An 18,102-nucleotide genomic window follows, 5' to 3' on the forward strand; every position below is an offset into this window, starting at 1 on the left:
CTTTACTCGCCCGCGGGCGGTGGCCGCCGGCTCCGCCCCCGCCGGGCCCCGCTGCAGGCCCCACCTCCTCAGGCCCCTCCCACCACGGCGCGCGTGCGCCGGAGGGGCCGCTCCCCGCCGGCCCGGCCGGCCGGGCGGCCAGAAGGCGGCCCCGGAAGGCAGCCGCACCCCGGACGCTCCCGGGGTGGCTGGCCCGGACCCAGAATCCGCCGCGGGCCCGGTTGCCGTCCTTTCGGCCAGCGAGCCCCTCGACCTGCACCTGGCCGCCCCCACTGGCGCCCAGCCCCGCTGCCGCCACCTGTGCGCCGGTGTGTCCCGCCACAGCTCCCTCCGGCAGAAGCCCCGCCTCCGCCGTGTCGCCGCGGCCGGGTGCGGGAGCGGGATCGAGGGCCGGGGCCGCTTCCCCGGGCCTGCCGGCCACCAGGGGCGGGCTCCTGAGCTCGGCGGGTGGTGTGCGGGCAAGGGTGGCCTTGCCGGGGCTGAGGGGCCGTGGCGACGCAATGGTGGCTCCCAGTGGCTTCGGGCCAGCTGCTGTCGGGCAGCAGGGCCGGCCCGGGCTGCGGCCGGGCTGCGCCTAGCGCCGCGTGGGCGGGCAGGGGCGATGCCCCAGGGACCGCGGGCCCCGGGCCCCGAAGCCCCCGGGGCCACGTCCCTGTGAGCGACGTGCGGGATCTTGGGCGGGGCGCCAAGCGCCGTAGGGTTTGCTGGGTCACGCCGGCCCTCGGCTGGGAGGTGGTGGCCAAACCCTCCGCCACCGCCCGATACCCGAGACGTCCGTTCCCCCTGCCTGGGCGGGCGGCGGGGTCCCGCCGGGGCGGGCTGACCGCCGGGCTGGCTGGCCCTAAGGCGCCAGCGCCAGCGCAACTGGGCCTCAAGAGGCAGCCCGCGGTCCCCGCCCCCGTCTACGGCCATACCACCCTGAACGCGCCCGATCTCGTCTGATCTCGGAAGCTAAGCAGGGTCGGGCCTGGTTAGTACTTGGATGGGAGACCGCCTGGGAATACCGGGTGCTGTAGGCTTTTTGCCTCCCGCTCCGCCTTCTCCTTTACTCGCCCGCGGGCGGTGGCCGCCGGCTCCGCCCCCGCCGGGCCCCGCTGCAGGCCCCACCTCCTCAGGCCCCTCCCACCACGGCGCGCGTGCGCCGGAGGGGCCGCTCCCCGCCGGCCCGGCCGGCCGGGCGGCCAGAAGGCGGCCCCGGAAGGCAGCCGCACCCCGGACGCTCCCGGGGTGGCTGGCCCGGACCCAGAATCCGCCGCGGGCCCGGTTGCCGTCCTTTCGGCCAGCGAGCCCCTCGACCTGCACCTGGCCGCCCCCACTGGCGCCCAGCCCCGCTGCCGCCACCTGTGCGCCGGTGTGTCCCGCCACAGCTCCCTCCGGCAGAAGCCCCGCCTCCGCCGTGTCGCCGCGGCCGGGTGCGGGAGCGGGATCGAGGGCCGGGGCCGCTTCCCCGGGCCTGCCGGCCACCAGGGGCGGGCTCCTGAGCTCGGCGGGTGGTGTGCGGGCAAGGGTGGCCTTGCCGGGGCTGAGGGGCCGTGGCGACGCAATGGTGGCTCCCAGTGGCTTCGGGCCAGCTGCTGTCGGGCAGCAGGGCCGGCCCGGGCTGCGGCCGGGCTGCGCCTAGCGCCGCGTGGGCGGGCAGGGGCGATGCCCCAGGGACCGCGGGCCCCGGGCCCCGAAGCCCCCGGGGCCACGTCCCTGTGAGCGACGTGCGGGATCTTGGGCGGGGCGCCAAGCGCCGAAGGGTTTGCTGGGTCACGCCGGCCCTCGGCTGGGAGGTGGTGGCCAAACCCTCCGCCACCGCCCGATACACGAGACGTCCGTTCCCCCTGCCTGGGCGGGCTGACCGCCGGGCTGGCTGGCCCTAAGGCGCCAGCGCCAGCGCAACTGGGCCTCAAGAGGCAGCCCGCGGTCCCCGCCCCCGTCTACGGCCATACCACCCTGAACGCGCCCGATCTCGTCTGATCTCGGAAGCTAAGCAGGGTCGGGCCTGGTTAGTACTTGGATGGGAGACCGCCTGGGAATACCGGGTGCTGTAGGCTTTTTGCCTCCCGCTCCGCCTTCTCCTTTACTCGCCCGCGGGCGGTGGCCGCCGGCTCCGCCCCCGCCGGGCCCCGCTGCAGGCCCCACCTCCTCAGGCCCCTCCCACCACGGCGCGCGTGCGCCGGAGGGGCCGCTCCCCGCCGGCCCGGCCGGCCGGGCGGCCAGAAGGCGGCCCCGGAAGGCAGCCGCACCCCGGACGCTCCCGGGGTGGCTGGCCCGGACCCAGAATCCGCCGCGGGCCCGGTTGCCGTCCTTTCGGCCAGCGAGCCCCTCGACCTGCACCTGGCCGCCCCCACTGGCGCCCAGCCCCGCTGCCGCCACCTGTGCGCCGGTGTGTCCCGCCACAGCTCCCTCCGGCAGAAGCCCCGCCTCCGCCGTGTCGCCGCGGCCGGGTGCGGGAGCGGGATCGAGGGCCGGGGCCGCTTCCCCGGGCCTGCCGGCCACCAGGGGCGGGCTCCTGAGCTCGGCGGGTGGTGTGCGGGCAAGGGTGGCCTTGCCGGGGCTGAGGGGCCGTGGCGACGCAATGGTGGCTCCCAGTGGCTTCGGGCCAGCTGCTGTCGGGCAGCAGGGCCGGCCCGGGCTGCGGCCGGGCTGCGCCTAGCGCCGCGTGGGCGGGCAGGGGCGATGCCCCAGGGACCGCGGGCCCCGGGCCCCGAAGCCCCCGGGGCCACGTCCCTGTGAGCGACGTGCGGGATCTTGGGCGGGGCGCCAAGCGCCGAAGGGTTTGCTGGGTCACGCCGGCCCTCGGCTGGGAGGTGGTGGCCAAACCCTCCGCCACCGCCCGATACCCGAGACGTCCGTTCCCCCTGCCTGGGCGGGCTGACCGCCGGGCTGGCTGGCCCTAAGGCGCCAGCGCCAGCGCAACTGGGCCTCAAGAGGCAGCCCGCGGTCCCTGCCCCCGTCTACGGCCATACCACCCTGAACGCGCCCGATCTCGTCTGATCTCGGAAGCTAAGCAGGGTCGGGCCTGGTTAGTACTTGGATGGGAGACCGCCTGGGAATACCGGGTGCTGTAGGCTTTTTGCCTCCCGCTCCGCCTTCTCCTTTACTCGCCCGCGGGCGGTGGCCGCCGGCTCCGCCCCCGCCGGGCCCCGCTGCAGGCCCCATCTCCTCAGGCCCCTCCCACCACGGCGCGCGTGCGCCGGAGGGGCCGCTCCCCGCCGGCCCGGCCGGCCGGGCGGCCAGAAGGCGGCCCCGGAAGGCAGCCGCACCCCGGACGCTCCCGGGGTGGCTGGCCCGGACCCAGAATCCGCCGCGGGCCCGGTTGCCGTCCTTTCGGCCAGCGAGCCCCTCGACCTGCACCTGGCCGCCCCCACTGGCGCCCAGCCCCGCTGCCGCCACCTGTGCGCCGGTGTGTCCCGCCACAGCTCCCTCCGGCAGAAGCCCCGCCTCCGCCGTGTCGCCGCGGCCGGGTGCGGGAGCGGGATCGAGGGCCGGGGCCGCTTCCCCGGGCCTGCCGGCCACCAGGGGCGGGCTCCTGAGCTCGGCGGGTGGTGTGCGGGCAAGGGTGGCCTTGCCGGGGCTGAGGGGCCGTGGCGACGCAATGGTGGCTCCCAGTGGCTTCGGGCCAGCTGCTGTCGGGCAGCAGGGCCGGCCCGGGCTGCGGCCGGGCTGCGCCTAGCGCCGCGTGGGCGGGCAGGGGCGATGCCCCAGGGACCGCGGGCCCCGGGCCCAGAAGCCCCCGGGCCCACGTCCCTGTGAGCGACGTGCGGGATCTTGGGCGGGGCGCCAAGCGCCGAAGGGTTTGCTGGGTCACGCCGGCCCTCGGCTGGGAGGTGGTGGCCAAACCCTCCGCCACCGCCCGATACCCGAGACGTCCGTTTCCCCTGCCTGGGCGGGCGGCGGGGTCCCGCCGGGGCGGGCTGACCGCCGGGCTGGCTGGCCCTAAGGCGCCAGCGCCAGCGCAACTGGGCCTCAAGAGGCAGCCCGCGGTCCCCGTCCCCGTCTACGGCCATACCACCCTGAACGCGCCCGATCTCGTCTGATCTCGGAAGCTAAGCAGGGTCGGGCCTGGTTAGTACTTGGATGGGAGACCGCCTGGGAATACCGGGTGCTGTAGGCTTTTTGCCTCCCGCTCCGCCTTCTCCTTTACTCGCCCGCGGGCGGTGGCCGCCGGCTCCGCCCCCGCCGGGCCCCGCTGCAGGCCCCACCTCCTCAGGCCCCTCCCACCACGGCGCGCGTGCGCCGGAGGGGCCGCTCCCCGCCGGCCCGGCCGGCCGGGCGGCCAGAAGGCGGCCCCGGAAGGCAGCCGCACCCCGGACGCTCCCGGGGTGGCTGGCCCGGACCCAGAATCCGCCGCGGGCCCGGTTGCCGTCCTTTCGGCCAGCGAGCCCCTCGACCTGCACCTGGCCGCCCCCACTGGCGCCCAGCCCCGCTGCCGCCACCTGTGCGCCGGTGTGTCCCGCCACAGCTCCCTCCGGCAGAAGCCCCGCCTCCGCCGTGTCGCCGCGGCCGGGTGCGGGAGCGGGATCGAGGGCCGGGGCCGCTTCCCCGGGCCTGCCGGCCACCAGGGGCGGGCTCCTGAGCTCGGCGGGTGGTGTGCGGGCAAGGGTGGCCTTGCCGGGGCTGAGGGGCCGTGGCGACGCAATGGTGGCTCCCAGTGGCTTCGGGCCAGCTGCTGTCGGGCAGCAGGGCCGGCCCGGGCTGCGGCCGGGCTGCGCCTAGCGCCGCGTGGGCGGGCAGGGGCGATGCCCCAGGGACCGCGGGCCCCGGGCCCCGAAGCCCCCGGGGCCACGTCCCTGTGAGCGACGTGCGGGATCTTGGGCGGGGCGCCAAGCGCCGAAGGGTTTGCTGGGTCACGCCGGCCCTCGGCTGGGAGGTGGTGGCCAAACCCTCCGCCACCGCCCGATACCCGAGACGTCCGTTCCCCCTGCCTGGGCGGGCTGACCGCCGGGCTGGCTGGCCCTAAGGCGCCAGCGCCAGCGCAACTGGGCCTCAAGAGGCAGCCCGCGGTCCCCGCCCCCGTCTACGGCCATACCACCCTGAACGCGCCCGATCTCGTCTGATCTCGGAAGCTAAGCAGGGTCGGGCCTGGTTAGTACTTGGATGGGAGACCGCCTGGGAATACCGGGTGCTGTAGGCTTTTTGCCTCCCGCTCCGCCTTCTCCTTTACTCGCCCGCGGGCGGTGGCCGCCGGCTCCGCCCCCGCCGGGCCCCGCTGCAGGCCCCACCTCCTCAGGCCCCTCCCACCACGGCGCGCGTGCGCCGGAGGGGCCGCTCCCCGCCGGCCCGGCCGGCCGGGCGGCCAGAAGGCGGCCCCGGAAGGCAGCCGCACCCCGGACGCTCCCGGGGTGGCTGGCCCGGACCCAGAATCCGCCGCGGGCCCGGTTGCCGTCCTTTCGGCCAGCGAGCCCCTCGACCTGCACCTGGCCGCCCCCACTGGCGCCCAGCCCCGCTGCCGCCACCTGTGCGCCGGTGTGTCCCGCCACAGCTCCCTCCGGCAGAAGCCCCGCCTCCGCCGTGTTGCCGCGGCCGGGTGCGGGAGCGGGATCGAGGGCCGGGGCCGCTTCCCCGGGCCTGCCGGCCACCAGGGGCGGGCTCCTGAGCTCGGCGGGTGGTGTGCGGGCAAGGGTGGCCTTGCCGGGGCTGAGGGGCCGTGGCGACGCAATGGTGGCTCCCAGTGGCTTCGGGCCAGCTGCTGTCGGGCAGCAGGGCCGGCCCGGGCTGCGGCCGGGCTGCGCCTAGCGCCGCGTGGGCGGGCAGGGGCGATGCCCCAGGGACCGCGGGCCCCGGGCCCCGAAGCCCCCGGGGCCACGTCCCTGTGAGCGACGTGCGGGATCTTGGGCGGGGCGCCAAGCGCCGAAGGGTTTGCTGGGTCACGCCGGCCCTCGGCTGGGAGGTGGTGGCCAAACCCTCCGCCACCGCCCGATACCCGAGACGTCCGTTCCCCCTGCCTGGGCGGGCGGCGGGGTCCCGCCGGGGCGGGCTGACCGCCGGGCTGGCTGGCCCTAAGGCGCCAGCGCCAGCGCAACTGGGCCTCAAGAGGCAGCCCGCGGTCCCCGTCCCCGTCTACGGCCATACCACCCTGAACGCGCCCGATCTCGTCTGATCTCGGAAGCTAAGCAGGGTCGGGCCTGGTTAGTACTTGGATGGGAGACCGCCTGGGAATACCGGGTGCTGTAGGCTTTTTGCCTCCCGCTCCGCCTTCTCCTTTACTCGCCCGCGGGCGGTGGCCGCCGGCTCCGCCCCCGCCGGGCCCCGCTGCAGGCCCCACCTCCTCAGGCCCCTCCCACCACGGCGCGCGTGCGCCGGAGGGGCCGCTCCCCGCCGGCCCGGCCGGCCGGGCGGCCAGAAGGCGGCCCCGGAAGGCAGCCGCACCCCGGACGCTCCCGGGGTGGCTGGCCCGGACCCAGAATCCGCCGCGGGCCCGGTTGCCGTCCTTTCGGCCAGCGAGCCCCTCGACCTGCACCTGGCCGCCCCCACTGGCGCCCAGCCCCGCTGCCGCCACCTGTGCGCCGGTGTGTCCCGCCACAGCTCCCTCCGGCAGAAGCCCCGCCTCCGCCGTGTCGCCGCGGCCGGGTGCGGGAGCGGGATCGAGGGCCGGGGCCGCTTCCCCGGGCCTGCCGGCCACCAGGGGCGGGCTCCTGAGCTCGGCGGGTGGTGTGCGGGCAAGGGTGGCCTTGCCGGGGCTGAGGGGCCGTGGCGACGCAATGGTGGCTCCCAGTGGCTTCGGGCCAGCTGCTGTCGGGCAGCAGGGCCGGCCCGGGCTGCGGCCGGGCTGCGCCTAGCGCCGCGTGGGCGGGCAGGGGCGATGCCCCAGGGACCGCGGGCCCCGGGCCCCGAAGCCCCCGGGGCCACGTCCCTGTGAGCGACGTGCGGGATCTTGGGCGGGGCGCCAAGCGCCGAAGGGTTTGCTGGGTCACGCCGGCCCTCGGCTGGGAGGTGGTGGCCAAACCCTCCGCCACCGCCCGATACCCGAGACGTCCGTTCCCCCTGCCTGGGCGGGCGGCGGGGTCCCGCCGGGGCGGGCTGACCGCCGGGCTGGCTGGCCCTAAGGCGCCAGCGCCAGCGCAACTGGGCCTCAAGAGGCAGCCCGCGGTCCCCGCCCCCGTCTACGGCCATACCACCCTGAACGCGCCCGATCTCGTCTGATCTCGGAAGCTAAGCAGGGTCGGGCCTGGTTAGTACTTGGATGGGAGACCGCCTGGGAATACCGGGTGCTGTAGGCTTTTTGCCTCCCGCTCCGCCTTCTCCTTTACTCGCCCGCGGGCGGTGGCCGCCGGCTCCGCCCCCGCCGGGCCCCGCTGCAGGCCCCACCTCCTCAGGCCCCTCCCACCACGGCGCGCGTGCGCCGGAGGGGCCGCTCCCCGCCGGCCCGGCCGGCCGGGCGGCCAGAAGGCGGCCCCGGAAGGCAGCCGCACCCCGGACGCTCCCGGGGTGGCTGGCCCGGACCCAGAATCCGCCGCGGGCCCGGTTGCCGTCCTTTCGGCCAGCGAGCCCCTCGACCTGCACCTGGCCGCCCCCACTGGCGCCCAGCCCCGCTGCCGCCACCTGTGCGCCGGTGTGTCCCGCCACAGCTCCCTCCGGCAGAAGCCCCGCCTCCGCCGTGTCGCCGCGGCCGGGTGCGGGAGCGGGATCGAGGGCCGGGGCCGCTTCCCCGGGCCTGCCGGCCACCAGGGGCGGGCTCCTGAGCTCGGCGGGTGGTGTGCGGGCAAGGGTGGCCTTGCCGGGGCTGAGGGGCCGTGGCGACGCAATGGTGGCTCCCAGTGGCTTCGGGCCAGCTGCTGTCGGGCAGCAGGGCCGGCCCGGGCTGCGGCCGGGCTGCGCCTAGCGCCGCGTGGGCGGGCAGGGGCGATGCCCCAGGGACCGCGGGCCCCGGGCCCCGAAGCCCCCGGGGCCACGTCCCTGTGAGCGACGTGCGGGATCTTGGGCGGGGCGCCAAGCGCCGAAGGGTTTGCTGGGTCACGCCGGCCCTCGGCTGGGAGGTGGTGGCCAAACCCTCCGCCACCGCCCGATACCCGAGACGTCCGTTCCCCCTGCCTGGGCGGGCTGACCGCCGGGCTGGCTGGCCCTAAGGCGCCAGCGCCAGCGCAACTGGGCCTCAAGAGGCAGCCCGCGGTCCCCGTCCCCGTCTACGGCCATACCACCCTGAACGCGCCCGATCTCGTCTGATCTCGGAAGCTAAGCAGGGTCGGGCCTGGTTAGTACTTGGATGGGAGACCGCCTGGGAATACCGGGTGCTGTAGGCTTTTTGCCTCCCGCTCCGCCTTCTCCTTTACTCGCCCGCGGGCGGTGGCCGCCGGCTCCGCCCCCGCCGGGCCCCGCTGCAGGCCCCACCTCCTCAGGCCCCTCCCACCACGGCGCGCGTGCGCCGGAGGGGCCGCTCCCCGCCGGCCCGGCCGGCCGGGCGGCCAGAAGGCGGCCCCGGAAGGCAGCCGCACCCCGGACGCTCCCGGGGTGGCTGGCCCGGACCCAGAATCCGCCGCGGGCCCGGTTGCCGTCCTTTCGGCCAGCGAGCCCCTCGACCTGCACCTGGCCGCCCCCACTGGCGCCCAGCCCCGCTGCCGCCACCTGTGCGCCGGTGTGTCCCGCCACAGCTCCCTCCGGCAGAAGCCCCGCCTCCGCCGTGTCGCCGCGGCCGGGTGCGGGAGCGGGATCGAGGGCCGGGGCCGCTTCCCCGGGCCTGCCGGCCACCAGGGGCGGGCTCCTGAGCTCGGCGGGTGGTGTGCGGGCAAGGGTGGCCTTGCCGGGGCTGAGGGGCCGTGGCGACGCAATGGTGGCTCCCAGTGGCTTCGGGCCAGCTGCTGTCGGGCAGCAGGGCCGGCCCGGGCTGCGGCCGGGCTGCGCCTAGCGCCGCGTGGGCGGGCAGGGGCGATGCCCCAGGGACCGCGGGCCCCGGGCCCCGAAGCCCCCGGGGCCACGTCCCTGTGAGCGACGTGCGGGATCTTGGGCGGGGCGCCAAGCGCCGTAGGGTTTGCTGGGTCACGCCGGCCCTCGGCTGGGAGGTGGTGGCCAAACCCTCCGCCACCGCCCGATACCCGAGACGTCCGTTCCCCCTGCCTGGGCGGGCGGCGGGGTCCCGCCGGGGCGGGCTGACCGCCGGGCTGGCTGGCCCTAAGGCGCCAGCGCCAGCGCAACTGGGCCTCAAGAGGCAGCCCGCGGTCCCCGCCCCCGTCTACGGCCATACCACCCTGAACGCGCCCGATCTCGTCTGATCTCGGAAGCTAAGCAGGGTCGGGCCTGGTTAGTACTTGGATGGGAGACCGCCTGGGAATACCGGGTGCTGTAGGCTTTTTGCCTCCCGCTCCGCCTTCTCCTTTACTCGCCCGCGGGCGGTGGCCGCCGGCTCCGCCCCCGCCGGGCCCCGCTGCAGGCCCCACCTCCTCAGGCCCCTCCCACCACGGCGCGCGTGCGCCGGAGGGGCCGCTCCCCGCCGGCCCGGCCGGCCGGGCGGCCAGAAGGCGGCCCCGGAAGGCAGCCGCACCCCGGACGCTCCCGGGGTGGCTGGCCCGGACCCAGAATCCGCCGCGGGCCCGGTTGCCGTCCTTTCGGCCAGCGAGCCCCTCGACCTGCACCTGGCCGCCCCCACTGGCGCCCAGCCCCGCTGCCGCCACCTGTGCGCCGGTGTGTCCCGCCACAGCTCCCTCCGGCAGAAGCCCCGCCTCCGCCGTGTCGCCGCGGCCGGGTGCGGGAGCGGGATCGAGGGCCGGGGCCGCTTCCCCGGGCCTGCCGGCCACCAGGGGCGGGCTCCTGAGCTCGGCGGGTGGTGTGCGGGCAAGGGTGGCCTTGCCGGGGCTGAGGGGCCGTGGCGACGCAATGGTGGCTCCCAGTGGCTTCGGGCCAGCTGCTGTCAGGCAGCAGGGCCGGCCCGGGCTGCGGCCGGGCTGCGCCTAGCGCCGCGTGGGCGGGCAGGGGCGATGCCCCAGGGACCGCGGGCCCCGGGCCCCGAAGCCCCCGGGCCCACGTCCCTGTGAGCGACGTGCGGGATCTTGGACGGGGCGCCAAGCGCCGAAGGGTTTGCTGGGTCACGCCGGCCCTCGGCTGGGAGGTGGTGGCCAAACCCTCCGCCACCGCCCGATACCCGAGACGTCCGTTTCCCCTGCCTGGGCGGGCGGCGGGGTCCCACCGGGGCGGGCTGACCGCCGGGCTGGCTGGCCCTAAGGCGCCAGCGCCAGCGCAACTGGGCCTCAAGAGGCAGCCCGCGGTCCCCGTCCCCGTCTACGGCCATACCACCCTGAACGCGCCCGATCTCGTCTGATCTCGGAAGCTAAGCAGGGTCGGGCCTGGTTAGTACTTGGATGGGAGACCGCCTGGGAATACCGGGTGCTGTAGGCTTTTTGCCTCCCGCTCCGCCTTCTCCTTTACTCGCCCGCGGGCGGTGGCCGCCGGCTCCGCCCCCGCCGGGCCCCGCTGCAGGCCCCACCTCCTCAGGCCCCTCCCACCACGGCGCGCGTGCGCCGGAGGGGCCGCTCCCCGCCGGCCCGGCCGGCCGGGCGGCCAGAAGGCGGCCCCGGAAGGCAGCCGCACCCCGGACGCTCCCGGGGTGGCTGGCCCGGACCCAGAATCCGCCGCGGGCCCGGTTGCCGTCCTTTCGGCCAGCGAGCCCCTCGACCTGCACCTGGCCGCCCCCACTGGCGCCCAGCCCCGCTGCCGCCACCTGTGCGCCGGTGTGTCCCGCCACAGCTCCCTCCGGCAGAAGCCCCGCCTCCGCCGTGTCGCCGCGGCCGGGTGCGGGAGCGGGATCGAGGGCCGGGGCCGCTTCCCCGGGCCTGCCGGCCACCAGGGGCGGGCTCCTGAGCTCGGCGGGTGGTGTGCGGGCAAGGGTGGCCTTGCCGGGGCTGAGGGGCCGTGGCGACGCAATGGTGGCTCCCAGTGGCTTCGGGCCAGCTGCTGTCGGGCAGCAGGGCCGGCCCGGGCTGCGGCCGGGCTGCGCCTAGCGCCGCGTGGGCGGGCAGGGGCGATGCCCCAGGGACCGCGGGCCCCGGGCCCCGAAGCCCCCGGGGCCACGTCCCTGTGAGCGACGTGCGGGATCTTGGGCGGGGCGCCAAGCGCCGAAGGGTTTGCTGGGTCACGCCGGCCCTCGGCTGGGAGGTGGTGGCCAAACCCTCCGCCACCGCCCGATACCCGAGACGTCCGTTCCCCCTGCCTGGGCGGGCTGACCGCCGGGCTGGCTGGCCCTAAGGCGCCAGCGCCAGCGCAACTGGGCCTCAAGAGGCAGCCCGCGGTCCCCGCCCCCGTCTACGGCCATACCACCCTGAACGCGCCCGATCTCGTCTGATCTCGGAAGCTAAGCAGGGTCGGGCCTGGTTAGTACTTGGATGGGAGACCGCCTGGGAATACCGGGTGCTGTAGGCTTTTTGCCTCCCGCTCCGCCTTCTCCTTTACTCGCCCGCGGGCGGTGGCCGCCGGCTCCGCCCCCGCCGGGCCCCGCTGCAGGCCCCACCTCCTCAGGCCCCTCCCACCACGGCGCGCGTGCGCCGGAGGGGCCGCTCCCCGCCGGCCCGGCCGGCCGGGCGGCCAGAAGGCGGCCCCGGAAGGCAGCCGCACCCCGGACGCTCCCGGGGTGGCTGGCCCGGACCCAGAATCCGCCGCGGGCCCGGTTGCCGTCCTTTCGGCCAGCGAGCCCCTCGACCTGCACCTGGCCGCCCCCACTGGCGCCCAGCCCCGCTGCCGCCACCTGTGCGCCGGTGTGTCCCGCCACAGCTCCCTCCGGCAGAAGCCCCGCCTCCGCCGTGTCGCCGCGGCCGGGTGCGGGAGCGGGATCGAGGGCCGGGGCCGCTTCCCCGGGCCTGCCGGCCACCAGGGGCGGGCTCCTGAGCTCGGCGGGTGGTGTGCGGGCAAGGGTGGCCTTGCCGGGGCTGAGGGGCCGTGGCGACGCAATGGTGGCTCCCAGTGGCTTCGGGCCAGCTGCTGTCGGGCAGCAGGGCCGGCCCGGGCTGCGGCCGGGCTGCGCCTAGCGCCGCGTGGGCGGGCAGGGGCGATGCCCCAGGGACCGCGGGCCCCGGGCCCCGAAGCCCCCGGGGCCACGTCCCTGTGAGCGACGTGCGGGATCTTGGGCGGGGCGCCAAGCGCCGAAGGGTTTGCTGGGTCACGCCGGCCCTCGGCTGGGAGGTGGTGGCCAAACCCTCCGCCACCGCCCGATACCCGAGACGTCCGTTCCCCCTGCCTGGGCGGGCTGACCGCCGGGCTGGCTGGCCCTAAGGCGCCAGCGCCAGCGCAACTGGGCCTCAAGAGGCAGCCCGCGGTCCCCGCCCCCGTCTACGGCCATACCACCCTGAACGCGCCCGATCTCGTCTGATCTCGGAAGCTAAGCAGGGTCGGGCCTGGTTAGTACTTGGATGGGAGACCGCCTGGGAATACCGGGTGCTGTAGGCTTTTTGCCTCCCGCTCCGCCTTCTCCTTTACTCGCCCGCGGGCGGTGGCCGCCGGCTCCGCCCCCGCCGGGCCCCGCTGCAGGCCCCACCTCCTCAGGCCCCTCCCACCACGGCGCGCGTGCGCCGGAGGGGCCGCTCCCCGCCGGCCCGGCCGGCCGGGCGGCCAGAAGGCGGCCCCGGAAGGCAGCCGCACCCCGGACGCTCCCGGGGTGGCTGGCCCGGACCCAGAATCCGCCGCGGGCCCGGTTGCCGTCCTTTCGGCCAGCGAGACCCTCGACCTGCACCTGGCCGCCCCCACTGGCGCCCAGCCCCGCTGCCGCCACCTGTGCGCCGGTGTGTCCCGCCACAGCTCCCTCCGGCAGAAGCCCCGCCTCCGCCGTGTCGCCGCGGCCGGGTGCGGGAGCGGGATCGAGGGCCGGGGCCGCTTCCCCGGGCCTGCCGGCCACCAGGGGCGGGCTCCTGAGCTCGGCGGGTGGTGTGCGGGCAAGGGTGGCCTTGCCGGGGCTGAGGGGCCGTGGCGACGCAATGGTGGCTCCCAGTGGCTTCGGGCCAGCTGCTGTCGGGCAGCAGGGCCGGCCCGGGCTGCGGCCGGGCTGCGCCTAGCGCCGCGTGGGCGGGCAGGGGCGATGCCCCAGGGACCGCGGGCCCCGGGCCCCGAAGCCCCCGGGGCCACGTCCCTGTGAGCGACGTGCGGGATCTTGGGCGGGGCGCCAAGCGCCGAAGGGTTTGCTGGGTCACGCCGGCCCTCGGCTGGGAGGTGGTGGCCAAACCCTCCGCCACCGCCCGATACCCGAGACGTCCGTTCCCCCTGCCTGGGCGGGCTGACCGCCGGGCTGGCTGGCCCTAAGGCGCCAGCGCCAGCGCAACTGGGCCTCAAGAGGCAGCCCGCGGTCCCCGCCCCCGTCTACGGCCATACCACCCTGAACGCGCCCGATCTCGTCTGATCTCGGAAGCTAAGCAGGGTCGGGCCTGGTTAGTACTTGGATGGGAGACCGCCTGGGAATACCGGGTGCTGTAGGCTTTTTGCCTCCCGCTCCGCCTTCTCCTTTACTCGCCCGCGGGCGGTGGCCGCCGGCTCCGCCCCCGCCGGGCCCCGCTGCAGGCCCCACCTCCTCAGGCCCCTCCCACCACGGCGCGCGTGCGCCGGAGGGGCCGCTCCCCGCCGGCCCGGCCGGCCGGGCGGCCAGAAGGCGGCCCCGGAAGGCAGCCGCACCCCGGACGCTCCCGGGGTGGCTGGCCCGGACCCAGAATCCGCCGCGGGCCCGGTTGCCGTCCTTTCGGCCAGCGAGCCCCTCGACCTGCACCTGGCCGCCCCCACTGGCGCCCAGCCCCGCTGCCGCCACCTGTGCGCCGGTGTGTCCCGCCACAGCTCCCTCCGGCAGAAGCCCCGCCTCCACCGTGTCGCCGCGGCCGGGTGCGGGAGCGGGATCGAGGGCCGGGGCCGCTTCCCCGGGCCTGCCGGCCACCAGGGGCGGGCTCCTGAGCTCGGCGGGTGGTGTGCGGGCAAGGGTGGCCTTGCCGGGGCTGAGGGGCCGTGGCGACGCAATGGTGGCTCCCAGTGGCTTCGGGCCAGCTGCTGTCGGGCAGCAGGGCCGGCCCGGGCTGCGGCCGGGCTGCGCCTAGCGCCGCGTGGGCGGGCAGGGGCGATGCCCCAGGGACCGCGGGCCCCGGGCCCCGAAGCCCCCGGGGCCACGTCCCTGTGAGCGACGTGCGGGATCTTGGGCGGGGCGCCAAGCGCCGAAGGGTTTGCTGGGTCACGCCGGCCCTCGGCTGGGAGGTGGTGGCCAAACCCTCCGCCACCGCCCGATACCCGAGACGTCCGTTCCCCCTGCCTGGGCGGGCGGCGGGGTCCCGCCGGGGCGGGCTGACCGCCGGGCTGGCTGGCCCTAAGGCGCCAGCGCCAGCGCAACTGGGCCTCAAGAGGCAGCCCGCGGTCCCCGCCCCCGTCTACGGCCATACCACCCTGAACGCGCCCGATCTCGTCTGATCTCGGAAGCTAAGCAGGGTCGGGCCTGGTTAGTACTTGGATGGGAGACCGCCTGGGAATACCGGGTGCTGTAGGCTTTTTGCCTCCCGCTCCGCCTTCTCCTTTACTCGCCCGCGGGCGGTGGCCGCCGGCTCCGCCCCCGCCGGGCCCCGCTGCAGGCCCCACCTCCTCAGGCCCCTCCCACCACGGCGCGCGTGCGCCGGAGGGGCCGCTCCCCGCCGGCCCGGCCGGCCGGGCGGCCAGAAGGCGGCCCCGGAAGGCAGCCGCACCCCGGACGCTCCCGGGGTGGCTGGCCCGGACCCAGAATCCGCCGCGGGCCCGGTTGCCGTCCTTTCGGCCAGCGAGCCCCTCGACCTGCACCTGGCCGCCCCCACTGGCGCCCAGCCCCGCTGCCGCCACCTGTGCGCCGGTGTGTCCCGCCACAGCTCCCTCCGGCAGAAGCCCCGCCTCCGCCGTGTCGCCGCGGCCGGGTGCGGGAGCGGGATCGAGGGCCGGGGCCGCTTCCCCGGGCCTGCCGGCCACCAGGGGCGGGCTCCTGAGCTCGGCGGGTGGTGTGCGGGCAAGGGTGGCCTTGCCGGGGCTGAGGGGCCGTGGCGACGCAATGGTGGCTCCCAGTGGCTTCGGGCCAGCTGCTGTCGGGCAGCAGGGCCGGCCCGGGCTGCGGCCGGGCTGCGCCTAGCGCCGCGTGGGCGGGCAGGGGCGATGCCCCAGGGACCGCGGGCCCCGGGCCCCGAAGCCCCCGGGGCCACGTCCCTGTGAGCGACGTGCGGGATCTTGGGCGGGGCGCCAAGCGCCGAAGGGTTTGCTGGGTCACGCCGGCCCTCGGCTGGGAGGTGGTGGCCAAACCCTCCGCCACCGCCCGATACCCGAGACGTCCGTTCCCCCTGCCTGGGCGGGCTGACCGCCGGGCTGGCTGGCCCTAAGGCGCCAGCGCCAGCGCAACTGGGCCTCAAGAGGCAGCCCGCGGTCCCCGCCCCCGTCTACGGCCATACCACCCTGAACGCGCCCGATCTCGTCTGATCTCGGAAGCTAAGCAGGGTCGGGCCTGGTTAGTACTTGGATGGGAGACCGCCTGGGAATACCGGGTGCTGTAGGCTTTTTGCCTCCCGCTCCGCCTTCTCCTTTACTCGCCCGCGGGCGGTGGCCGCCGGCTCCGCCCCCGCCGGGCCCCGCTGCAGGCCCCACCTCCTCAGGCCCCTCCCACCACGGCGCGCGTGCGCCGGAGGGGCCGCTCCCCGCCGGCCCGGCCGGCCGGGCGGCCAGAAGGCGGCCCCGGAAGGCAGCCGCACCCCGGACGCTCCCGGGGTGGCTGGCCCGGACTCAGAATCCGCCGCGGGCCCGGTTGCCGTCCTTTCGGCCAGCGAGCCCCTCGACCTGCACCTGGCCGCCCCCACTGGCGCCCAGCCCCGCTGCCGCCACCTGTGCGCCGGTGTGTCCCGCCACAGCTCCCTCCGGCAGAAGCCCCGCCTCCGCCGTGTCGCCGCGGCCGGGTGCGGGAGCGGGATCGAGGGCCGGGGCCGCTTCCCCGGGCCTGCCGGCCACCAGGGGCGGGCTCCTGAGCTCGGCGGGTGGTGTGCGGGCAAGGGTGGCCTTGCCGGGGCTGAGGGGCCGTGGCGACGCAATGGTGGCTCCCAGTGGCTTCGGGCCAGCTGCTGTCGGGCAGCAGGGCCGGCCCGGGCTGCGGCCGGGCTGCGCCTAGCGCCGCGTGGGCGGGCAGGGGCGATGCCCCAGGGACCGCGGGCCCCGGGCCCCGAAGCCCCCGGGGCCACGTCCCTGTGAGCGACGTGCGGGATCTTGGGCGGGGCGCCAAGCGCCGAAGGGTTTGCTGGGTCACGCCGGCCCTCGGCTGGGAGGTGGTGGCCAAACCCTCCGCCACCGCCCGATACCCGAGACGTCCGTTCCCCCTGCCTGGGCGGGCTGACCGCCGGGCTGGCTGGCCCTAAGGCGCCAGCGCCAGCGCAACTGGGCCTCAAGAGGCAGCCCGCGGTCCCCGCCCCCGTCTACGGCCATACCACCCTGAACGCGCCCGATCTCGTCTGATCTCGGAAGCTAAGCAGGGTCGGGCCTGGTTAGTACTTGGATGGGAGACCGCCTGGGAATACCGGGTGCTGTAGGCTTTTTGCCTCCCGCTCCGCCTTCTCCTTTACTCGCCCGCGGGCGGTGGCCGCCGGCTCCGCCCCCGCCGGGCCCCGCTGCAGGCCCCACCTCCTCAGGCCCCTCCCACCACGGCGCGCGTGCGCCGGAGGGGCCGCTCCCCGCCGGCCTGGCCGGCCGGGCGGCCAGAAGGCGGCCCCGGAAGGCAGCCGCACCCCGGACGCTCCCGGGGTGGCTGGCCCGGACCCAGAATCCGCCGCGGGCCCGGTTGCCGTCCTTTCGGCCAGCGAGCCCCTCGACCTGCACCTGGCCGCCCCCACTGGCGCCCAGCCCCGCTGCCGCCACCTGTGCGCCGGTGTGTCCCGCCACAGCTCCCTCCGGCAGAAGCCCCGCCTCCGCCGTGTCGCCGCGGCCGGGTGCGGGAGCGGGATCGAGGGCCGGGGCCGCTTCCCCGGGCCTGCCGGCCACCAGGGGCGGGCTCCTGAGCTCGGCGGGTGGTGTGCGGGCAAGGGTGGCCTTGCCGGGGCTGAGGGGCCGTGGCGACGCAATGGTGGCTCCCAGTGGCTTCGGGCCAGCTGCTGTCGGGCAGCAGGGCCGGCCCGGGCTGCGGCCGGGCTGCGCCTAGCGCCGCGTGGGCGGGCAGGGGCGATGCCCCAGGGACCGCGGGCCCCGGGCCCCGAAGCCCCCGGGGCCACGTCCCTGTGAGCGACGTGCGGGATCTTGGGCGGGGCGCCAAGCGCCGAAGGGTTTGCTGGGTCACGCCGGCCCTCGGCTGGGAGGTGGTGGCCAAACCCTCCGCCACCGCCCGATACCCGAGACGTCCGTTCCCCCTGCCTGGGCGGGCTGACCGCCGGGCTGGCTGGCCCTAAGGCGCCAGCGCCAGCGCAACTGGGCCTCAAGAGGCAGCCCGCGGTCCCCGCCCCCGTCTACGGCCATACCACCCTGAACGCGCCCGATCTCGTCTGATCTCGGAAGCTAAGCAGGGTCGGGCCTGGTTAGTACTTGGATGGGAGACCGCCTGGGAATACCGGGTGCTGTAGGCTTTTTGCCTCCCGCTCCGCCTTCTCCTTTACTCGCCCGCGGGCGGTGGCCGCCGGCTCCGCCCCCGCCGGGCCCCGCTGCAGGCCCCACCTCCTCAGGCCCCTCCCACCACGGCGCGCGTGCGCCGGAGGGGCCGCTCCCCGCCGGCCCGGCCGGCCGGGCGGCCAGAAGGCGGCCCCGGAAGGCAGCCGCACCCCGGACGCTCCCGGGGTGGCTGGCCCGGACCCAGAATCCGCCGCGGGCCCGGTTGCCGTCCTTTCGGCCAGCGAGCCCCTCGACCTGCACCTGGCCGCCCCCACTGGCGCCCAGCCCCGCTGCCGCCACCTGTGCGCCGGTGTGTCCCGCCACAGCTCCCTCCGGCAGAAGCCCCGCCTCCGCCGTGTCGCCGCGGCCGGGTGCGGGAGCGGGATCGAGGGCCGGGGCCGCTTCCCCGGGCCTGCCGGCCACCAGGGGCGGGCTCCTGAGCTCGGCGGGTGGTGTGCGGGCAAGGGTGGCCTTGCCGGGGCTGAGGGGCCGTGGCGACGCAATGGTGGCTCCCAGTGGCTTCGGGCCAGCTGCAGTCGGGCAGCAGGGCCGGCCCGGGCTGCGGCCGGGCTGCGCCTAGCGCCGCGTGGGCGGGCAGGGGCG

At 77.1% G+C, this 18,102-nt stretch overlaps 17 non-coding genes across 17 annotated transcripts; all 17 read left to right on the top strand.

The window, feature by feature from the left end:
- Window positions 1-900: 900 nt before the first annotated feature.
- Window positions 901-1,019, top strand: LOC136143586 (5S ribosomal RNA). Its single transcript, XR_010658165.1, has one exon. It is a non-coding gene; the product is annotated as a 5S ribosomal RNA (ribosomal RNA).
- A 901-nt stretch (window positions 1,020-1,920) lies between these two features.
- On the top strand, window positions 1,921-2,039 carry LOC136143587 (5S ribosomal RNA). The gene has a single exon (XR_010658166.1). It is a non-coding gene; the product is annotated as a 5S ribosomal RNA (ribosomal RNA).
- A 901-nt stretch (window positions 2,040-2,940) lies between these two features.
- Window positions 2,941-3,059, top strand: LOC136143588 (5S ribosomal RNA). The gene has a single exon (XR_010658167.1). It is a non-coding gene; the product is annotated as a 5S ribosomal RNA (ribosomal RNA).
- A 924-nt stretch (window positions 3,060-3,983) lies between these two features.
- LOC136143589 (5S ribosomal RNA) lies at window positions 3,984-4,102 on the top strand. Its single transcript, XR_010658168.1, has one exon. It is a non-coding gene; the product is annotated as a 5S ribosomal RNA (ribosomal RNA).
- A 901-nt stretch (window positions 4,103-5,003) lies between these two features.
- On the top strand, window positions 5,004-5,122 carry LOC136143590 (5S ribosomal RNA). Its single transcript, XR_010658169.1, has one exon. It is a non-coding gene; the product is annotated as a 5S ribosomal RNA (ribosomal RNA).
- Window positions 5,123-6,046: 924 nt separating this feature from the next.
- On the top strand, window positions 6,047-6,165 carry LOC136143592 (5S ribosomal RNA). The gene has a single exon (XR_010658170.1). It is a non-coding gene; the product is annotated as a 5S ribosomal RNA (ribosomal RNA).
- Window positions 6,166-7,089: 924 nt separating this feature from the next.
- On the top strand, window positions 7,090-7,208 carry LOC136143593 (5S ribosomal RNA). The gene has a single exon (XR_010658171.1). It is a non-coding gene; the product is annotated as a 5S ribosomal RNA (ribosomal RNA).
- Window positions 7,209-8,109: 901 nt separating this feature from the next.
- On the top strand, window positions 8,110-8,228 carry LOC136143594 (5S ribosomal RNA). The gene has a single exon (XR_010658172.1). It is a non-coding gene; the product is annotated as a 5S ribosomal RNA (ribosomal RNA).
- A 924-nt stretch (window positions 8,229-9,152) lies between these two features.
- Window positions 9,153-9,271, top strand: LOC136143596 (5S ribosomal RNA). Its single transcript, XR_010658174.1, has one exon. It is a non-coding gene; the product is annotated as a 5S ribosomal RNA (ribosomal RNA).
- A 924-nt stretch (window positions 9,272-10,195) lies between these two features.
- On the top strand, window positions 10,196-10,314 carry LOC136143597 (5S ribosomal RNA). Its single transcript, XR_010658175.1, has one exon. It is a non-coding gene; the product is annotated as a 5S ribosomal RNA (ribosomal RNA).
- A 901-nt stretch (window positions 10,315-11,215) lies between these two features.
- LOC136143598 (5S ribosomal RNA) lies at window positions 11,216-11,334 on the top strand. Its single transcript, XR_010658176.1, has one exon. It is a non-coding gene; the product is annotated as a 5S ribosomal RNA (ribosomal RNA).
- Window positions 11,335-12,235: 901 nt separating this feature from the next.
- Window positions 12,236-12,354, top strand: LOC136143599 (5S ribosomal RNA). The gene has a single exon (XR_010658177.1). It is a non-coding gene; the product is annotated as a 5S ribosomal RNA (ribosomal RNA).
- Window positions 12,355-13,255: 901 nt separating this feature from the next.
- LOC136143600 (5S ribosomal RNA) lies at window positions 13,256-13,374 on the top strand. Its single transcript, XR_010658178.1, has one exon. It is a non-coding gene; the product is annotated as a 5S ribosomal RNA (ribosomal RNA).
- A 924-nt stretch (window positions 13,375-14,298) lies between these two features.
- LOC136143601 (5S ribosomal RNA) lies at window positions 14,299-14,417 on the top strand. Its single transcript, XR_010658179.1, has one exon. It is a non-coding gene; the product is annotated as a 5S ribosomal RNA (ribosomal RNA).
- A 901-nt stretch (window positions 14,418-15,318) lies between these two features.
- LOC136143602 (5S ribosomal RNA) lies at window positions 15,319-15,437 on the top strand. The gene has a single exon (XR_010658180.1). It is a non-coding gene; the product is annotated as a 5S ribosomal RNA (ribosomal RNA).
- Window positions 15,438-16,338: 901 nt separating this feature from the next.
- On the top strand, window positions 16,339-16,457 carry LOC136143603 (5S ribosomal RNA). The gene has a single exon (XR_010658181.1). It is a non-coding gene; the product is annotated as a 5S ribosomal RNA (ribosomal RNA).
- Window positions 16,458-17,358: 901 nt separating this feature from the next.
- Window positions 17,359-17,477, top strand: LOC136143604 (5S ribosomal RNA). The gene has a single exon (XR_010658182.1). It is a non-coding gene; the product is annotated as a 5S ribosomal RNA (ribosomal RNA).
- Window positions 17,478-18,102: the final 625 nt, after the last annotated feature.

The sequence above is a fragment of the Phocoena phocoena genome, unplaced genomic scaffold (assembly GCF_963924675.1).
Source record: "Phocoena phocoena unplaced genomic scaffold, mPhoPho1.1 SCAFFOLD_226, whole genome shotgun sequence".
Lineage (NCBI taxonomy): Eukaryota > Metazoa > Chordata > Mammalia > Artiodactyla > Phocoenidae > Phocoena > Phocoena phocoena.